Source organism: Cupressus sempervirens, chromosome 5 (assembly GCF_028749045.1).
Source record: "Cupressus sempervirens isolate cs-2001-9-10 chromosome 5, ASM2874904v1, whole genome shotgun sequence".
In the NCBI taxonomy this organism is placed as follows: domain Eukaryota; kingdom Viridiplantae; phylum Streptophyta; class Pinopsida; order Cupressales; family Cupressaceae; genus Cupressus; species Cupressus sempervirens.
Window position 1 is genome coordinate 772526373 of NC_143122.1, and position 16600 is coordinate 772542972.

The 16600-nt window shown below is 35.0% G+C and overlaps 1 pseudogene; it reads right to left on the bottom strand.

Moving 5' to 3' along the window:
- Positions 1 to 2204: 2204 nt before the first annotated feature.
- LOC149558205 (uncharacterized) overlaps positions 2205 to 16600 on the bottom strand; it is a 155001-nt pseudogene continuing 140605 nt past the window's right edge.

A 16600-nucleotide genomic window follows, 5' to 3' on the forward strand; every position in this document is an offset into this window, starting at 1 on the left:
TCTAACCTTGCTCTACCCCTATCCTTTCCATCCTCACCATCTAGCAGACCTCTGTCTTTAAGCACACCGGTTAAGGCGAGAACATTGTTATTGATCAAATTAAGGAGGGAGATCATCTGACTAGCCAAATTCACACTTTTAATATTGTTATGTTTAAACTAAATTATATTAATCCACAATACTCTAAGACTCAATTATTTTTGTGATTATCAGCAACAATTTGGCTGATAAGTAAGAATCTAGCATTAGTAGTTATAAGTTTGGTGTTTAATTAAGTTCTGGTTGGTGGTGGTTCTCTAACAGTTTGTGTCAGTGATGGTCTTTTCTATATCTTCATTGTACTTGCCAAGCTTCTTTGTTCTTTTTGTGCCCTAGGTTAAAGAGACTTTTCCTCTCTCTTTTAATAAAAAAATGAGGCAAACATCTCAAATTGTAGTACTTGACTCTTAAAGGAAAATTGCTAGTAAAAATTTGCAAAACAACTAGTCTTGTGTAGATACTCATTGTGTAACCTATGATTTTTTATCTCAAATGTTATGAATCATACTAATAAATCAACATGAAAAGAGGAGTTTTCACAATGGTTGTCTTATGTGCACTATTATTACAACTTCCAAAATAAACTGAATTTATATTTTGAGAAAAATTTAAATTAAAGCTTGAACTAGTGAATTAATTATACCTCACATGTTCTTTCAAATTTAATACCAAAACTACATCTAGAATCATATACCTTCACACTTAATAAAGTTTAGAATTGTTCATATTGAAAGGTAAATTGTAAGAAATGAAGATAGTATTGATATAACCATTTATTATTGTCTAAATTCAGATGTCATAAAGAAAAAAGTTACAGGCATATACAAATAAATTTGAGTGTCTTAAAGAATAAAATTAAATAAATACCATTTTTAAAGTGTAAATTAAAATCATTGAAAGATTCACAAATTTCTATTTTCATGTAGGATATTGCCTGAACACTCTTACATATATGTTACTTGAAATAAAAATAATCTATTTTTAAAAAAAAAATCTAGTAAAGAAAATCCATTTGTAATATGATAAATAAATGCTTATGTTTCATTGATCTTCTTAGAGATCTAACTATGGCTTACCTAATTCATTTTTGGTGACCAAAGTGAAATAAATATTATCAAAACACAAATTAGTCATATTGAGACATTTTTAAAACTAAAACACATAAATCAAACCTGCAATATGACTTGGTGTGTGTTAAATCTATCTCGGTTGACCACTAAGAAGGTAACCCTTTTTAATTGGGGCAGACCCTCACATCAACTTAAAAATCAACTAAACTATTGAATTTTGCATCATAAGTTTGTACTAAAAACCATAACTAAAATCCAAATTGCATCATAGTCCATTGCAAATATCCCAAATCTCTTTAACACGTAGTTTAAACAACTTTTCTCAATTTGAATAAACCTTTTTCATTAAAGTATAATGTTCACTATAAATTAAGTCAAAACAACATTACATAGACTAAGCATCTCTCATAAAAGTAAGTGAGAAAACAAACATATCATCAAGTAGCCAAACAAATAGATAGGCATAATCCATTGAGATCTTTGACTAGGAACACATAATGAATAATGAAAAATGTTGAAGTAACATTCAAGGCCCTAAAATGTATGAGACACAAGGTTATGACACAATAAATTGTTTAAAGAAAGATGTTTGATAGAATTCTTCCAGTCTTAAATTATAATTGCAATACAATGAATCTTGTACCTGTCCAAATGATGACTAATATAACTTTTATGTTGTCTTTTACAGGTGGATGATTTCATTTAAAATTTATGCTCAACAACAATATAATTCTAAATAGCAACATTCCAAAAATTATATATTATTATTATTATTATATTTAAGTTTTATAATTCATTATGAAAAAATAAAAATAAAAATGTTCAAAAGAACTATGCATTAAAATATTGACAGTCTATAAACTCTAATCATGAATTTTTACAAACATGTATTTGAAACTCTTACAATTGTATTCTTTGTATAAATAAAATTATAATTTACCAAAATAACATCACTTAAAACCCAAAAAATCAAATTATTATTATTTTAAACATTGTATTCAAATATTTTCGTAACCTACAGGCGAAGTCTACAAAAGATAGTAGCTCACATGATTTACAGGATGTACATACAGTTGTCGTTCACAAACTCGGCTTCTAAAAGATGTTTTTTGAGGTAAAAGTTAAAATAACAGTGATGTAGGTGACCAGAAGCAATACTAAATATGTCCGGCGGATCATCCTGTTTCTATGTCCTACGGAAAAAACCCAGTTTGGCCTAAAACCAAAAAAGCCCAACACCGAAAGTAAAAGCGGTACGCCCGGATAAAGAAACGATAAGAATACCAGATTGATCTCTTGTTGCCAAAGTGATCTATACTTGGAGAAGGCTTCCTTATGAGTATTTCTCAAATCCTCATAATTAGGAGGCAGTATGATGATAATGGTAGCACTCACGAATGATGCTGTCGTCCACAATCTGGAGACTATCAAGGTCCGCACGGAAATATGGGATAAAATCGATCTTCTTTCAGAGTAACTGTCTCGAATAAGCTGTCTAACCAACCATGCAACAACCAGTGTAAAGGAAGTGGTGAATGCTGCGGTGTTAGAGAATAGAAAGAATTTGAAAAGACGATGAAATGCCATTTTGGCCGCTCCATAGTGTTGTAAGGATAGCCGCAAATGTGACAGTAGCAATCAGTGATGCCACTACCGTGTGTGTATCCACAATATCTTTATATTCCCGTTGACGCGATTCAGAGGTGGTACTAGATTTTATGATATCTCTGTCTTCCCTTTTTTTTGAATCACAAATACTTCTATCATATTTTGGCTTGTGACTCAATCGAATACCTCCTACACTCTCCAATAGTTCTTCAATCCTGGCAAAATTGGAGTTGGGGTTGTCATTGGCTGCTGCAGATGCAATGTCAAGTGCAGTCATGTCATCACCGTTCACGCCATTCACGTCTACACCTTCCAATGAGATAAGGTATTCTACCAGCTGCACATGCCCACAAAAATTATTGGACTGCTTAAACATCACATACTAAGATTTGATTTCTAAAATAAAAGTGTTAATAGTCAAAATTAATTTATTTAATTTTTAAAATAAAAGTATTAATAGTCAAAATTAACTTATTTTTCCAACCTGAATTTCTTCTCCCTAATGTATGATGTTTTAGAGGGACCCAAAATTATACTACATTATCTCTCCATCTATTTTTGAAAGAAGATATTAAAGTACAATCATTATTCATTTGATTAGACACCACTTATTTTATTCTTTGTGCCTACTCAACTTATGTGACATCAACAATCGTCGGTTGCGTATGAAGTGGCCTAGTACATATAACCAGGAACCTGTATTGATGCATCGGCGACCATTGAATTTGTATCAATCTTCCAGTTATTGAAGAAACTCGTCATTATTGAAAATCAATAATTATACAAAGGAAACGAAGTTGTTGCATAAAATGTTTCGGGAATCAGTTGTGTAAAAACTTTTCCATTATCATTTTAGATCGTCTATCATCAAGATGAAAATGTACAACTGTAAAAGAAAATGTTTTGGATGACCCCTGAAAATGTAGTATTTGACTTGTGCAATGGGAAGATACAGGCTTGCCATTGAATCCAAAACATTTGATACTTATTCTTTAATGTCAAATTTGATTTTATGATCTAATAGAAATCAGTTAATTTAATTTAATTAGAATTTCAAAAAATCTAGGAAAAAATCATACGACCTCTTTAACATTAACGTTGATTTCAGCTAATTGAACAATTAAGTGTTACAATATTAAATATGATTGGATGAAGGTGAGAATTTTTTTTAAATAACAATTTTTTTTCTAAATTTATATTTTTCAACTAAATACATTTGAATTTTTTAGCGTATATATATATATAACTCATGGGTTGAATCTAATATAATGCTTGATCTTGTACAATTTTATTTGTGTATGTTTCTATGTGTTGTTAAATACAAATAAGGTTTTGTTCCATTACTTGTATTTATTAGTGGGACTGAATTTAGAATCATTAAAAATTATTGAATAAACATGATGAATTTATTTTTTGACTTTTTGTCATTTCTACATATGTGAATGTGATCCATAACTCACGGATTTGATCTAGTACAATATATAATCCTATATTTTTATTTCTCTAATTATTTATGTGTTATTTAATGTTAAGTACTAATGGTGTTCTCACAAATCTATGGGAGATTGTCAAATAAGGATTTATTCTCTTAGGTTGAACTTTTTTTAAACTAAAAGAGGGGTAAAAAAGTTATTGAATATTAAAGAGAGCTAAACAACACAAGAAACAAAGAGAACTACATAGCTTTATCCTAGTCCACAAGTTGAACCAGGATCTAAGATAAATTAAGGGGAAGCATCCTAAAATCAAGAATGTTCCAAGCCGGCCCCTGCTCAGAGGCCCATTTAGCTAGACAATCAGCCACACCATTCCACTCACTAGTGATATGCATAAAGGACACATAATTCAGAGAATTGCATAGCTGAATGATCTGTTGAATAACCAGAGCCAAATGCCAATCCACGTGCACAAGGTTCCTATTATGTAATAAGTTCATAGCCACCTATGAGTCAGTCTCACAAATGATTCTTTTCCAACCACGTAGACAACATTGTTCCACTGCAACCAAGATAGTCAGGGCTTCCATGAGGTTATTAGTATGGTAACCCTTGTATATAGAAGACAGAAATTGGATATCACCAGAACTATCATGCCCAACTCCCCCAGTACTAGCCGGACCAGGATTTCTTCGAGAAGAACCATCAATGTTGATTTTAAGAGTGCCCACCTTAGGAGGAGACCAACATCACTAACGATTAATACGCTGAGAGTGTTGTTTAGCTCTATTTCCAGAGCAGGTGTGGGGGATCGAGGGAGTGCAAACCTGAAGAAGAAAGGAGAGGTGAGAGTAAATACCAGCATCAATAGGATCCAAACCCCCAACGATGTCACATTTAGCAAGGAGTATTTTCTGAAGAGAATTAACAATTCTCCCCCACAAGTGCCTAAGCTCAAACTAAAAATCATGAAAGATCCTCCTATTCCTCTCAAGCCAAACATGCCATAAAATAAGGGAAGGGCCGTTAGTCCACGCAACTTGAAGAAAAGAAGTCTTGGAAGGGGAATGGCCCAAATGGTCCCAGAATTCAAACAAAGAGGACACATGCCAGCACGTGCATCCCAATACACTCCACCAGAGGAGCCAAATCTATTTGGCAAAGGGGCACTAGAAAAAAAAGGTGAGATATAGTCTCTTCACTATTGCAACAGAGAACACAGATGGAAGGCCCCTGGAAGCCTCGCTTGCAGAGATTATCCCAAGTGAGACAATGATTGTAAACCAAAATCCAGAGGAAAAAGTTACACTTAGGCCGTGAAAAACTATTCCAAACTTTCTTCCACCAAGAGACCTCCACCTCACCAAAAAGTTGCTTCATCAATGCAAGGTACCCAGAAGAAATAAAATACTTAACAGAAGAAGCACCTCCCCAAGCCAAAACATCAAGTTTCTGCAATGAGCTGCACTCCCTAGAAGCCAATATCTGAGATAGTTCTAGCCGATCTCCCAGTGAGCCACCTAGAGGCCAATCAGAATAATTCTTCCATCTATAACCGACAACAAGGCCCAGGTTAAAAGCCTCCTTATAATGAGCCACCTTATTCCATCTAGCGAAAAGAAAAGAATCACAAAGACCCTGCAAATGAGGATGAGAGGAAAGGAGAGGAGGATGCCCATTCCAAGAATCACTCCAAAATAGAGCCTCAGTGCCTCTATTGCAGATCCAAAATAAACTTCTCTTCACCATGTGAGCACCAATCTTGAGGGTATTCCACACCATAGAGCCTCTTCCTTCAAGAGAAAACCTAGAAACTTTTGAAGCTCCAACACCAAGTAAATATTTGTGTGACAAGATACAGGCCTAAAGCTGAGACTGACTAGTACACCAATGCCAATAGAGCTTGGCAGCAAGAGCTTGATTGCACAAGATAGCAGACTAAAGGCCAAGGCCTCCTTCTTTTTTTGGCTTGCAACCAATATCCCAATTGATGAGGCTCCATTTGGTATGTTGCAAATTTCCACTCCAAAGAAATTGACAAGAGAGGGCATCAAATTCTTTAAGAAAATAAATTGGGGCAGCCTGAACTATGCTTCTGTATATGGGAAGAGCCTAAATTATAGATTGAAGGAGTGTCACCCTACCAGCAATGGAGAGCCACCTGTGAGTCCAATTATTGACCCTTTGTCGAAGTTTGTCAAGCAAGCTTTCCCAAAAAAGCCTAGGCTATCTACCCACCACAATAGGGACCCCCAAGTAAGTTAGAGGGAGAGACGCAATTTTAAATCTCAAGATATTAGCAATCCTCCGCTGGATTGGCTCAAAAGTGTTGAAGAAAAAAATAAAGGACTTGTGGTCATTAATTTTCTACCTAGAGACAACCAAATAAGTATCCAACATGAGCTGAAAGGCTTGAGCTTCCCAAATTTGAGCTCTCCCAGCAAGGGCAATATCATCAACAAACTGAAGGTGAGAAAGAGTAGGCAAACCATTTCCCCATTGCCATCCTTGAATCAAATTTTGGGAAACATGAAACTTGAGAAGTCTACCAAGTCCATTAGCCATAATGATAAACAAATAAGGTGAGATGGGATCTCCTTGACAAAGACCTCTAGAAGCCCCAAAAAGCTCTATCAGTCCACCATTAAGAAGGACCAAGAAGGAAGGAGTAATAACACAGCTAAGAACCCAGCTAACCCAATCTTGACTGAAGCCAAAAACAAGAACTTTTCGCAAGAAATCCCAATTGACTCTGTCATAAGCCTTAGCCATATCAAGCTTAATAAACATAGCATGTTCCCTAAAAGTACACATAGAGTGAATAGCTTCAGAAGCAATAACTACCCCATCCAAAATTTGTTTTCCTGCCACAAAACCCCCTTGTTCCTTAGAGATAACCATAGGAAGGAAAAATTTAAGCCTCTCTGCTAGGAGCTTAGTGATGATTTTATAGACCACATTACAAAGAGCAATAGGCCTAAAAAAGTCCAGCTGATTAGCCTCTTCCTTCTTCAAAATAAGGACTAAGAAAGTAGCATTCAAGGCATGAAGCATTTCTTTGTTGGAAAAGTACTCCTAAACCACATCCAAAAGTTCAGGATTGATAATATCCCAAAATTCTTGAAAGAATTCAATAGGGAGACCATCTGGCCCTAGAGCTTTGCCCTTCTGCAAGCTAAAGACCATCCCCTCCAATTGAAACATACTAATTGGCCTCATAAGAGAATCATTCATCTCCTTGGTCACAACAGAGGGAATACAAGACAAGATAGTATTCTCCTCAATCTTTGTTGGAGGTAAATCATCTAAAAAAAGAGTAGAGTAAAACTGAATAGCTTCCCTAGAAATAGCTTGAGAAGAGGTCAGATGCGTCCCATTTGAAGTAACAAGAGAAGAAATGTAACTCCTGTTACGTCGAGCCTACACAAATTTTTGGAAAAATGCAGTGTTATTGTCTCCTTCTTGAAGCCAGTCAACTCAAGCCTTCTATTTCTAATAAATTTCTTCTCTAAGATCCCACTCAGCTAAATCGGCAGAAGCTCAAGACTCTGCAATACCAAGAGCTTCTGAAAAACCTAGATCCCGAATCTACCTAGTAATAACATCAAGATGATCTTGAGCCGTCTTCTTCATAATATGTAGATTACCAAAACAATTCCTATTCCAATGCTTCAACTTCCTTTTAAAAAATTGAAGCTTTTTAGAGAAGGAGAACATAGCAATGCCATATCTGTAGGGCCTCACTGTCTCCACCAGTGAGCCATTAGGTCATAAAGAGAAGAGTCTCGAAGCCACATTAGCTAGAACTTAAAGGGAGGGTTCTTGGGGACAGCAACATAACTAGCTGTGAGCTTAATAGGCTAGTGGTCAAAACCTCTCCAATCAAGAATTTCAGAAGAGAGCGAAAGAGAACCAGAATTCCAAAAGCAGGAAGCAAGGAACCTATCCAAGCGTTCTGAGATAGCATCATTTCCAACCCTTTGATTGTTCCAAGTAAAGATCCCATTGAGAGGTTTGACATTAGAGAGATGTAAAAGATCAATATTTTGTCAAAGAAGCTCAGAAGAAGGACCCAAGTGAGCTAGCCCACCCCTCTTCTCCTCTAAACTAAGAATAGAGTTGAAGTCTCTAGCCACAATCCAAGGCAAGAAAGGATGATAGCTTCTTACATGCTTAATATGATCCCAGAGCATAGACTTGCCAGGGAGATCAATAGGAGCATACACATTAGTAACAAGAATAATCTCCCTAGTCTCTAGAGAGGAAGCAACCATTGAAAGAGCCGAGAGGCAAGAGACCCAGTAAAGTGGCATAAATTTCCTAGGATCCTAGTTGATGGCAAGACCACCGAAGCTCCCCAAAGCACCAATACACTAACATTGGCCTAGAAACCAAATGGTAGGAGCACATCTAAACATGGAGTCCACTGAAAGCTTGGTCTCTTGGATACAAAGGATATCCGAAGAATGCTCAGCCACAAGATCATGAATAGCTTTTTGTCTGGGGATTCTATTCAACCCCCCCACATTCCATGAGAGAATAATCATTGATTAGAGTGTGGAAAATGCTCATCCAAGGTCTTGACAACCCCAGACTTTACCAATAAATCTCCTGTAAGTTTAATTTTTTCCTAATCCTACTTTCGTCCAACTCTTGAGGGAGTAGTAAAAGAGACTTTCTTAAATGATCTTTGCATCAGGCCCAAAGCAAGAGAAGATCCCTTTCCTTTACCAGAGGCAAACACATCTTTAAAAAAATCTGCCAGAAGAATGTCCTTTTCCTATGGAGCAGGAGAAACCACAAGGATATCAAACTCAGGGCCAATAGAAGTCTCTGGCATATGCTAAACTACAACATCCTAGTTGCCACTAAGAGTAGAATTCCTCCCCTCTAAACTAGTAGCTGCACCTTGAGCCTCTGCAAGAATACCGTCTTCTATAACCATATTGTCAAGAACCTCAAAATGATTAAACCTTGAGTCCACTTATCGATCTAGATGAGATCATTTTTGACCCTACCGCTTAGCAGGGTTTCGAGCTAGGATAAAACCATCCTTATCAGGACCAGTAGAACTAGATGGCCCTAGCCCCTGACTTGAAGTGTTCATATGAGCTTTCCCTTTACCTGCACTATCAAACTGAGCATTTCCTTTTCCACTAACATTTTGACCATTCCCCTTACCATCATTAGCCATCCTTGGGCCAAAAAACCCAACAGGGGTACCATTGCCTTTGGAGGCTTGAGTGCGTTGATGTTGTAAATGACCATACACATGACAAAGGTTGCAACGGAAGGGAATAGATTCATAGTCTAGCTGTTGGATCCAAGAAGAAGAGCCAAGAAAAATTTCTAGAGTATCTAACAAAGGATTATTTAAATCAATTTCAACACAAATATGAGCATAGGAAATAACCCTTTTGTCTAGAGATTGGTGGGCTATAGCAGTTGGCTTTTCGAGTACATCGGCAATTTGTTGCAAGATATTCTCATGCCAAAACTCCAAAGGAAGTTGCAGCAGGCAGACCCAAATAGGAACTCTCGAAGGAAGATCCTCAGTGGAATTGAACCCCGGATGCTAGGGTTTACCAAAAAGGTCTACTCTATCATAAAAATATGGGCCTCCCTCAAAGACCCGATTTTGATCTGACATGCAAGAGAAATTCACCAAAAAGTAGCTATTCCTAGCCAACATAATGTCCATATCACCTTCCACCTGCCATGAATGACGAATCCAAGCTTCTAGAGCCACCAGGGAAATCCTAATACCAAGAAACTTGCATATCAATGCATGTGTGGCCAAATAGTCCACATCCTCCAATACTACTTTTTGAGGAATAACTAGCATAGGCCGATCTTGGCTATGTGGAAAACAACCATTAACTTTATTTAACTTCTAGTGCTTGCTAACATAAAATGGCTCCTTCTCCTATGACCTTTCCCTGGGAGAAGATCCATCACAACCAGAGGCTCTAGCAAGAATGAGACTTGTGGAAACCCCACTGGCAACCATAATAGCCAGGCAGACAAACTTTGAAAAAAGCTCTTAAAATTTGTTTTCCACAATAAATGCAAACCCTGCACAACAATAATCATCCAAAATTGAATCTACAAAAGGTCTCTCCAGATAATTATAATTGAACTTATTAAGAGGACCAAGTTTATAATTATGAGAAATCTTGAGGTCAAAACAATCCTATAGAATGACACAATATATAATTATGTTTTTCTTGGTGCTTTAACTAAAATGTTATAGTATGATCTTTTTTTTTAACAAATGATACTCAATATTGTCTAGATATAAATTGAAAGATGAAAACAATTCAATTGAAATATTTAAATACGATGATGAGGTATTAAATTTTGCAAATGTTTGTGTAACCAATTTAGAATAGATCTTAAAATGAGTAAAATAATCCACATAAAATTATTTCTAAAAATTTAAAAGTCAATTGCATTGGTTTATCAATATAACATTATTTATAGTTTTTTTTCTCTCTTTTGATATGTAATGTCATTACTCCATTATCTCAAACTAACTTTGTAAACAAAATATAAATTAACATAAGAATGTAAACTTAATAATTTTATTTTTGATAATTTTAATTTAGGTGAGTCTTGGGAAATTTATTTCCATCAAAGTATGCAATGCTCACAAATATGCTTTTGATGTATCCTTCAATGGTTTGTAATTCATGGTGACCATTATAATAGATAAAAGCTACTAGTGTGTCTCTTATGTTGTAATGTTCCTAATGGCACAGCTGAGAGTAAGTAGCTAATGGAAACCATCCAAGGGAAAAGTGCCCAAGGGAAACCACTTGAGACAAGGTACTTGAGAGAGACCACCCAATGGAAAGTGCCATAGGGAAACCACCCAAGGGAGACCATCTGACAGAAACCACCCGAGTGAAATAACCTGAGGGAACTATGTTTTAGGTAGCCAAGGTTGTTTTAGAGGGAGCCCAAGGCCATGTTAGAGGGAGCTAAGGCTACATTGGAGGGAGCTTGATATCATGTGAGAGGGAATCTGATGACATGCTAGATGGATCTGAGGCTGTGCAAGAGGAATCATAAGGCTACAAAAAGGTAGGCAAATGCCACATGGAATGAAGGTATCAATGTGAGATTAAACTAATTGAAAATAACTATTAATAACTTAATGCTAGATATTCACCAAATACCAAAAGTAAACAACATACAAAGATGTAATAAATTATAGACAAATCTCAATATTATATTTTAGACAAATATGGCACTTGAAATTGCCAGATCAAAATAAGTAGTATAGAGGATGAAATAGGGTGAGGGTTGATTCCCACCAAAACTACAAGGGCCAAGTAGGGAAGATATCTTACTTTCAAAATGGAGAACAACACAAAACTCCAACAAGAGTTCATGTACAAAAAAAAATCCAAATTGCATGCCTTATAAAGGACTTCAGGGGAGCTTCTTAAAGCATTAAAAGAATATCGATAGGCTAACAAGTTGCAAGAAAAATAATATAAAGAGGGGGCTTGTGAGATAAAAACATTGATTACTGATCACATAACCAAAAATTAATTGTAAATAATTTTGGGGACATCATAGTCCTCCACAAATGAAAATGTGTTGCCCTCAAGAAATTACAAACTTGGATGCTCTAGAATTTTCTCGTCTTCCCAGGTGGCATCCTCAACCGTAAGATCCTTTGATCATACAATAAAATCCTTAATAGTGTGGAACTTGAGCCTCTTGTCCTCAACATTGATGATATCAACTAGCTCTAGAATTGATTTCCTCTCCTCTCAATAGGATGAAATTTTAGCATGAATGTTGATGGTATTCCTTTGGGGAAGTATCCCAAGCATTGCTAGAGTATGAGGAGATTGATAGTATGTTTGACATGTTGCATTCATGAGTGTGTTTTTCATTGATGTCAACATAGCAGTAATTTTGTGAACATTGGTAGAGTAGAAAATAAAGAATGAGGCTGTACGAACAATATACAAAAGATATGGTCAAGCCTAGTTGAGGAAATATTTTAGAATATGCCTTGATGACATGGATGAAATCCCAAGAAAAATGTTGAAGATATGCTGAAGATATGTTTAATTTATAGAGAGCATCACACATACATAGCATTTAAGAGTTTGTTTCTCATGGTTGGATTATATCTCCCAATAGATATATAATCATGACATGAAAATTTGTAAAGTGATATTAGACTATCTAATGGTGAAAGGTTGTAAAGACTATGAGCTAAGAGTGTTGTGTAAATGTAAAATAATTAATTATCTTAATGTGGTCCTATTATAATTATTTGGGAAAGCCTCAAGGCCAACTCAAGGAATTATTTTAGGGACATGGTATAAAGGAAAGTGTTTCCATGATTGACATGTATGGACATGTGCAATTGTAATTAAGGAAGTGCGAACAAGAGCAAAGTTTGATAGATGTGAGTCAGCAATCTAGGGGATTATTGGATGCAAAATTGGTGATATAGTGACATGATCAAAAGAGGAAGTCTAATTCCAAGGGAAAGGAAGTTCAAACACAAGTATAATTCTATTTTTATGCAAGGAACCATACAGAGACCAGTTAGACGATGAGTATGATGGTCTTTCCCCTTAAGCTATTTGGACATTGAGTCTATCTACCTTCTACAACTCCTAACATGGTTGGTACAGTTCTTATGATGGTTGGAATTTCCTAACAATGATTTAATGTCTCTTAACAGGGACTGATATGTATTGAATATTTTTATTGACTCCTAACATGGTCCATCCTCTAACAAGGAACATTTATATGTGTACGTCATTTTTTGGGTACCATCCCTACTAGATTGTTTCCTCTAATCAATGGTTTCCATATTTAAGATATATGGTTTTATTGTGTATGAGTATCCTATTATGGTTACTAATTATATGTCTCATATGGTTAAGGTTTAATAAGCTTGAAAATTGTTGTAATAGTTGGATAACTAATTCAGCTCTACCCCTACCCTCTTAGTTAAATTGGTGGACTTCACATTCTAATAATTGGTACTAGAGCCTTAGGTCCTTGAAAAGAAAGACTAATAGCTTTGGGAGATCAATGGTGAGTTTCTTTAGAAAAGAAAATCCTAAGGTTGATGGAGTTAACTATGATTGTTTGAAAGAAACAATGAAGACTGATTTTGTAAGTATGGGTCTAGGATATTGCATTCTAACAAAGATTGATAAAGAAATTATAGAAGACAAGCTTGAAGAATACCAAAAAGTAGTAAAAGACCTATTTATGTGAAATATGAGAGCTAAAGAAGCCCTATTATCAACTCTTCTTGAAAATGAGCATAGTCAGGTAAAATAAATAAAAACATCTCATAAGATTTGGGAAGCTTTGGAATCTACATTTCAAGGATATAAGCATACAAAAAGGAGAAGATTACAGAATTGGACATAGTTTTTTCAAGATGCTAAAACGATGGAAAATGAATCTTTGAGAAGGTATATTGGTAGGATAACTTAGTTTTTTGTAGGGTTGAAATCCTATAATGGAACCAAAGAAGAAGATGAGATTATGTGGAAGATCTTGAATTTCTTAACATCACCATTCAAGCAAGTAGCACAAACAGTTGAGCTATTGATACCCTGCACTGAGAAGATCTCTAGGGAGACTTTACTTGGAATATTGGAATTAGAAGGATCAAGTTTGAGATAGCATAGAGAATTGACAAGAGTGGAGACAAATTTTAGTAATTTGAGTGATTGTCCCTACTTTTCCAAAAGCACAAGTACCCACGGATAGTATGCTAGCAACAACATATCCAGATGTTAAGAGGACAAAAAGATTGAAGAAGCTATACCCTTTCTTGTGAGAAGAGAAAAATGGTAAGAAAATCTTTAAATGTTGGAATTGTAATGAATTTAATCATTATTCTTCTCAGTTTCCTAAAAGAGAGAAAAAATATAGGAGAAATTTTAAGCCTAGAAGACCTAGAGACTATTTGTATGCAAATGAGGATGTTGAATCTAAAGAAAGAAATCAAAATGAAAGTGATGATGAGGTAGGATTTGTAGCTATAAAAGAGGATGAGATTGATAACTAAATTAGAGAAGAGAAGGCTCTAGTTTATCAAGTTGAAAAGAAATCTGGTTGGATTATAGATAGTGGATGTTCACATTATATGACTAGTGATATGAACAAGTTTGTTAAATTTAGGAATCATGATTGAGGCATTGTTAGAGTTGGAAACAATGTGGCTTGTGACATCATAGGGATAGGATTTATTACTCTTGATGGCATGACTAACACTGATGATGTTTACTTTGTTAATTGCTAAAAAAATAAATTGTTGTGTGTTAGACAACTTGTGGATAAACGTAGTGTATTTCAATTGAATCCTATTGAGATGACATGTTTCTTTGAAAAAATGGATAATTGTTGGCTATGGCATAGAAGGTTTTGTCATATAAACTTTGATAATAATGTGAGGATGAGAAGTACATTTGTAGTCAAAGATTTAACTATAATCATGAATCCTACTAATGTTATTTGCAAAGAATATATCATGGCTAAGAAGAAGAAGGTATCATTTCCTAGCAAGAAGTTCATTGTTATAGAGAAGTTGGAGATTTTTCATATAGATCCGACTGGACCTATGACAACAAGAGGATTCTATGGAGAAAAGTACTTTATGATCTTTGTTGATGATTTCACTAGAGTGGTGTGGGTAGCATTTCTTAAAGAAAAATATGAAGCATTTGAGAAGTTTAAGATATTGAAGAATAGAGTTGAAAATGAATCTAGTGTAAAGATTAAATGCTTAAGATCAGATAGATGTAGAGAATTTACTTCTAAAGAGTTTAACATGCTTTGTGAAGAAAATAGAATGAAGATACAATTATTATCACCCAAGACCCCTAAGTAGAATGGGATAGAAGAATGAAGAAACAAATTAGTGTCAGAGGAAGCAAGATCAATGATGTATCTAAAACCTTTTGAAGAGAACTAGTTAATACAATAGTATACACCATGAATAAATTATAGATTAGAAAAGGTATGAATAAGATTCCTTATGAATTATGGTTTGGCTATGCACCCTCAGTGAAGTACTTCAAAATTTTTGGAAGTGTTACATAAAGAGAGATGATGATATTGGTAAGTATGACCCAAGAAGCAATGAAGGTATTTTCATTGGTTATTCATTGAAAAGAAAAGGTTATAGATGTTTTAATCATATAACTAAGATAATTGTTGAGTGTGAAAATGTGAAAGTCGATGAGAAGTTTGGAGTTAAGGAAAGAATGATAGATTATAATTCTAATAAAGAAGAAGATAGTCCTAGATTTGTTAGAGAAAATGCATAAGTTTTCTTTGAAACTAACAATGACTTGTTGAATGATGTACACATTTTTGAGTAAAGAGGAGAACAAAAATCAAAACCAAGGAAAGAGATAAGAGTTGAGATAGAAACTCCTACACCTAATAGGAACTTAGAAAAGAATTGCCCACCATAGTAGATCATTCGAAGTAAAAAAAAAGGAGTGATAACAAGAAACAAAGCACATGAGGAATTATGTTTGATTTCTCAATTTGAACCTAAGAGCATAGATGACCCATGCAAGGATGATCATTGGATTTAAGCAATGAAGGAATAACAAGATCGGATTTTGAAGAATGAGACATGAGAATTGATTCCTACACCTAAAGAAAAGAATGCTATAGGAACTAAATGGGTATTCAAAAACTAGATAAATAAACAAGGTGAAGTTGTAAGAAAGAAAGCCAAACTGGTATGCAAAATTTATTCACAGAAAGAAGGATTAGATTATGAGGAAACATATGCCCCTATAGCCTGAATGGAAGTAGTGAGGATTTTGTTGGAAATCTGATTGAAAAGCTCATTGTTGAAGATCAAAGAGAAAGATTGTTGCAAAGAAAGAAGATTGTTGTTTTCAATCATTGTTTTGTCAGTGATGTCAAACCTGGTATTTGTAGGAATGCCATTTTCTTATAAGATCCAAGTACTATCACTTAGTTGATTGATGAAGAGGATTTGATCAACAAGATGTAACAAGAGAACCTAAGGGAAAGGTTGAGTTATGATGTTGTAATGAAGTGCAAGGATTAGTTAAGACAATGGTTAAATGATGTATTGATAACATACTCAAAGATACAGAGGTTGGTCACACTTAGAAACCTTGGAGGAAGAAGTTGTAACAAGGTTGACTGCAAAGGTTAAAGTAAGATCATTAGTGGGTGACAAGAAAGTTAGTTGAAGCCAAGAAAATTCTTAGTTGGAGCAGAGTAATATGAAATCCTTGTGTGTGCCAAGTGATCTTTAGGTACCAACTAAAGATCAGGTACCGAGCATCAAAAATAATTTAGATGGTGCCAAGCATCCGAAAAAACATAGTTGATGCTGAGTAACCTAGTATGTGTCGAGCACTAATATTTCAATAGTGCTAAGCTACGACATTATTTCAA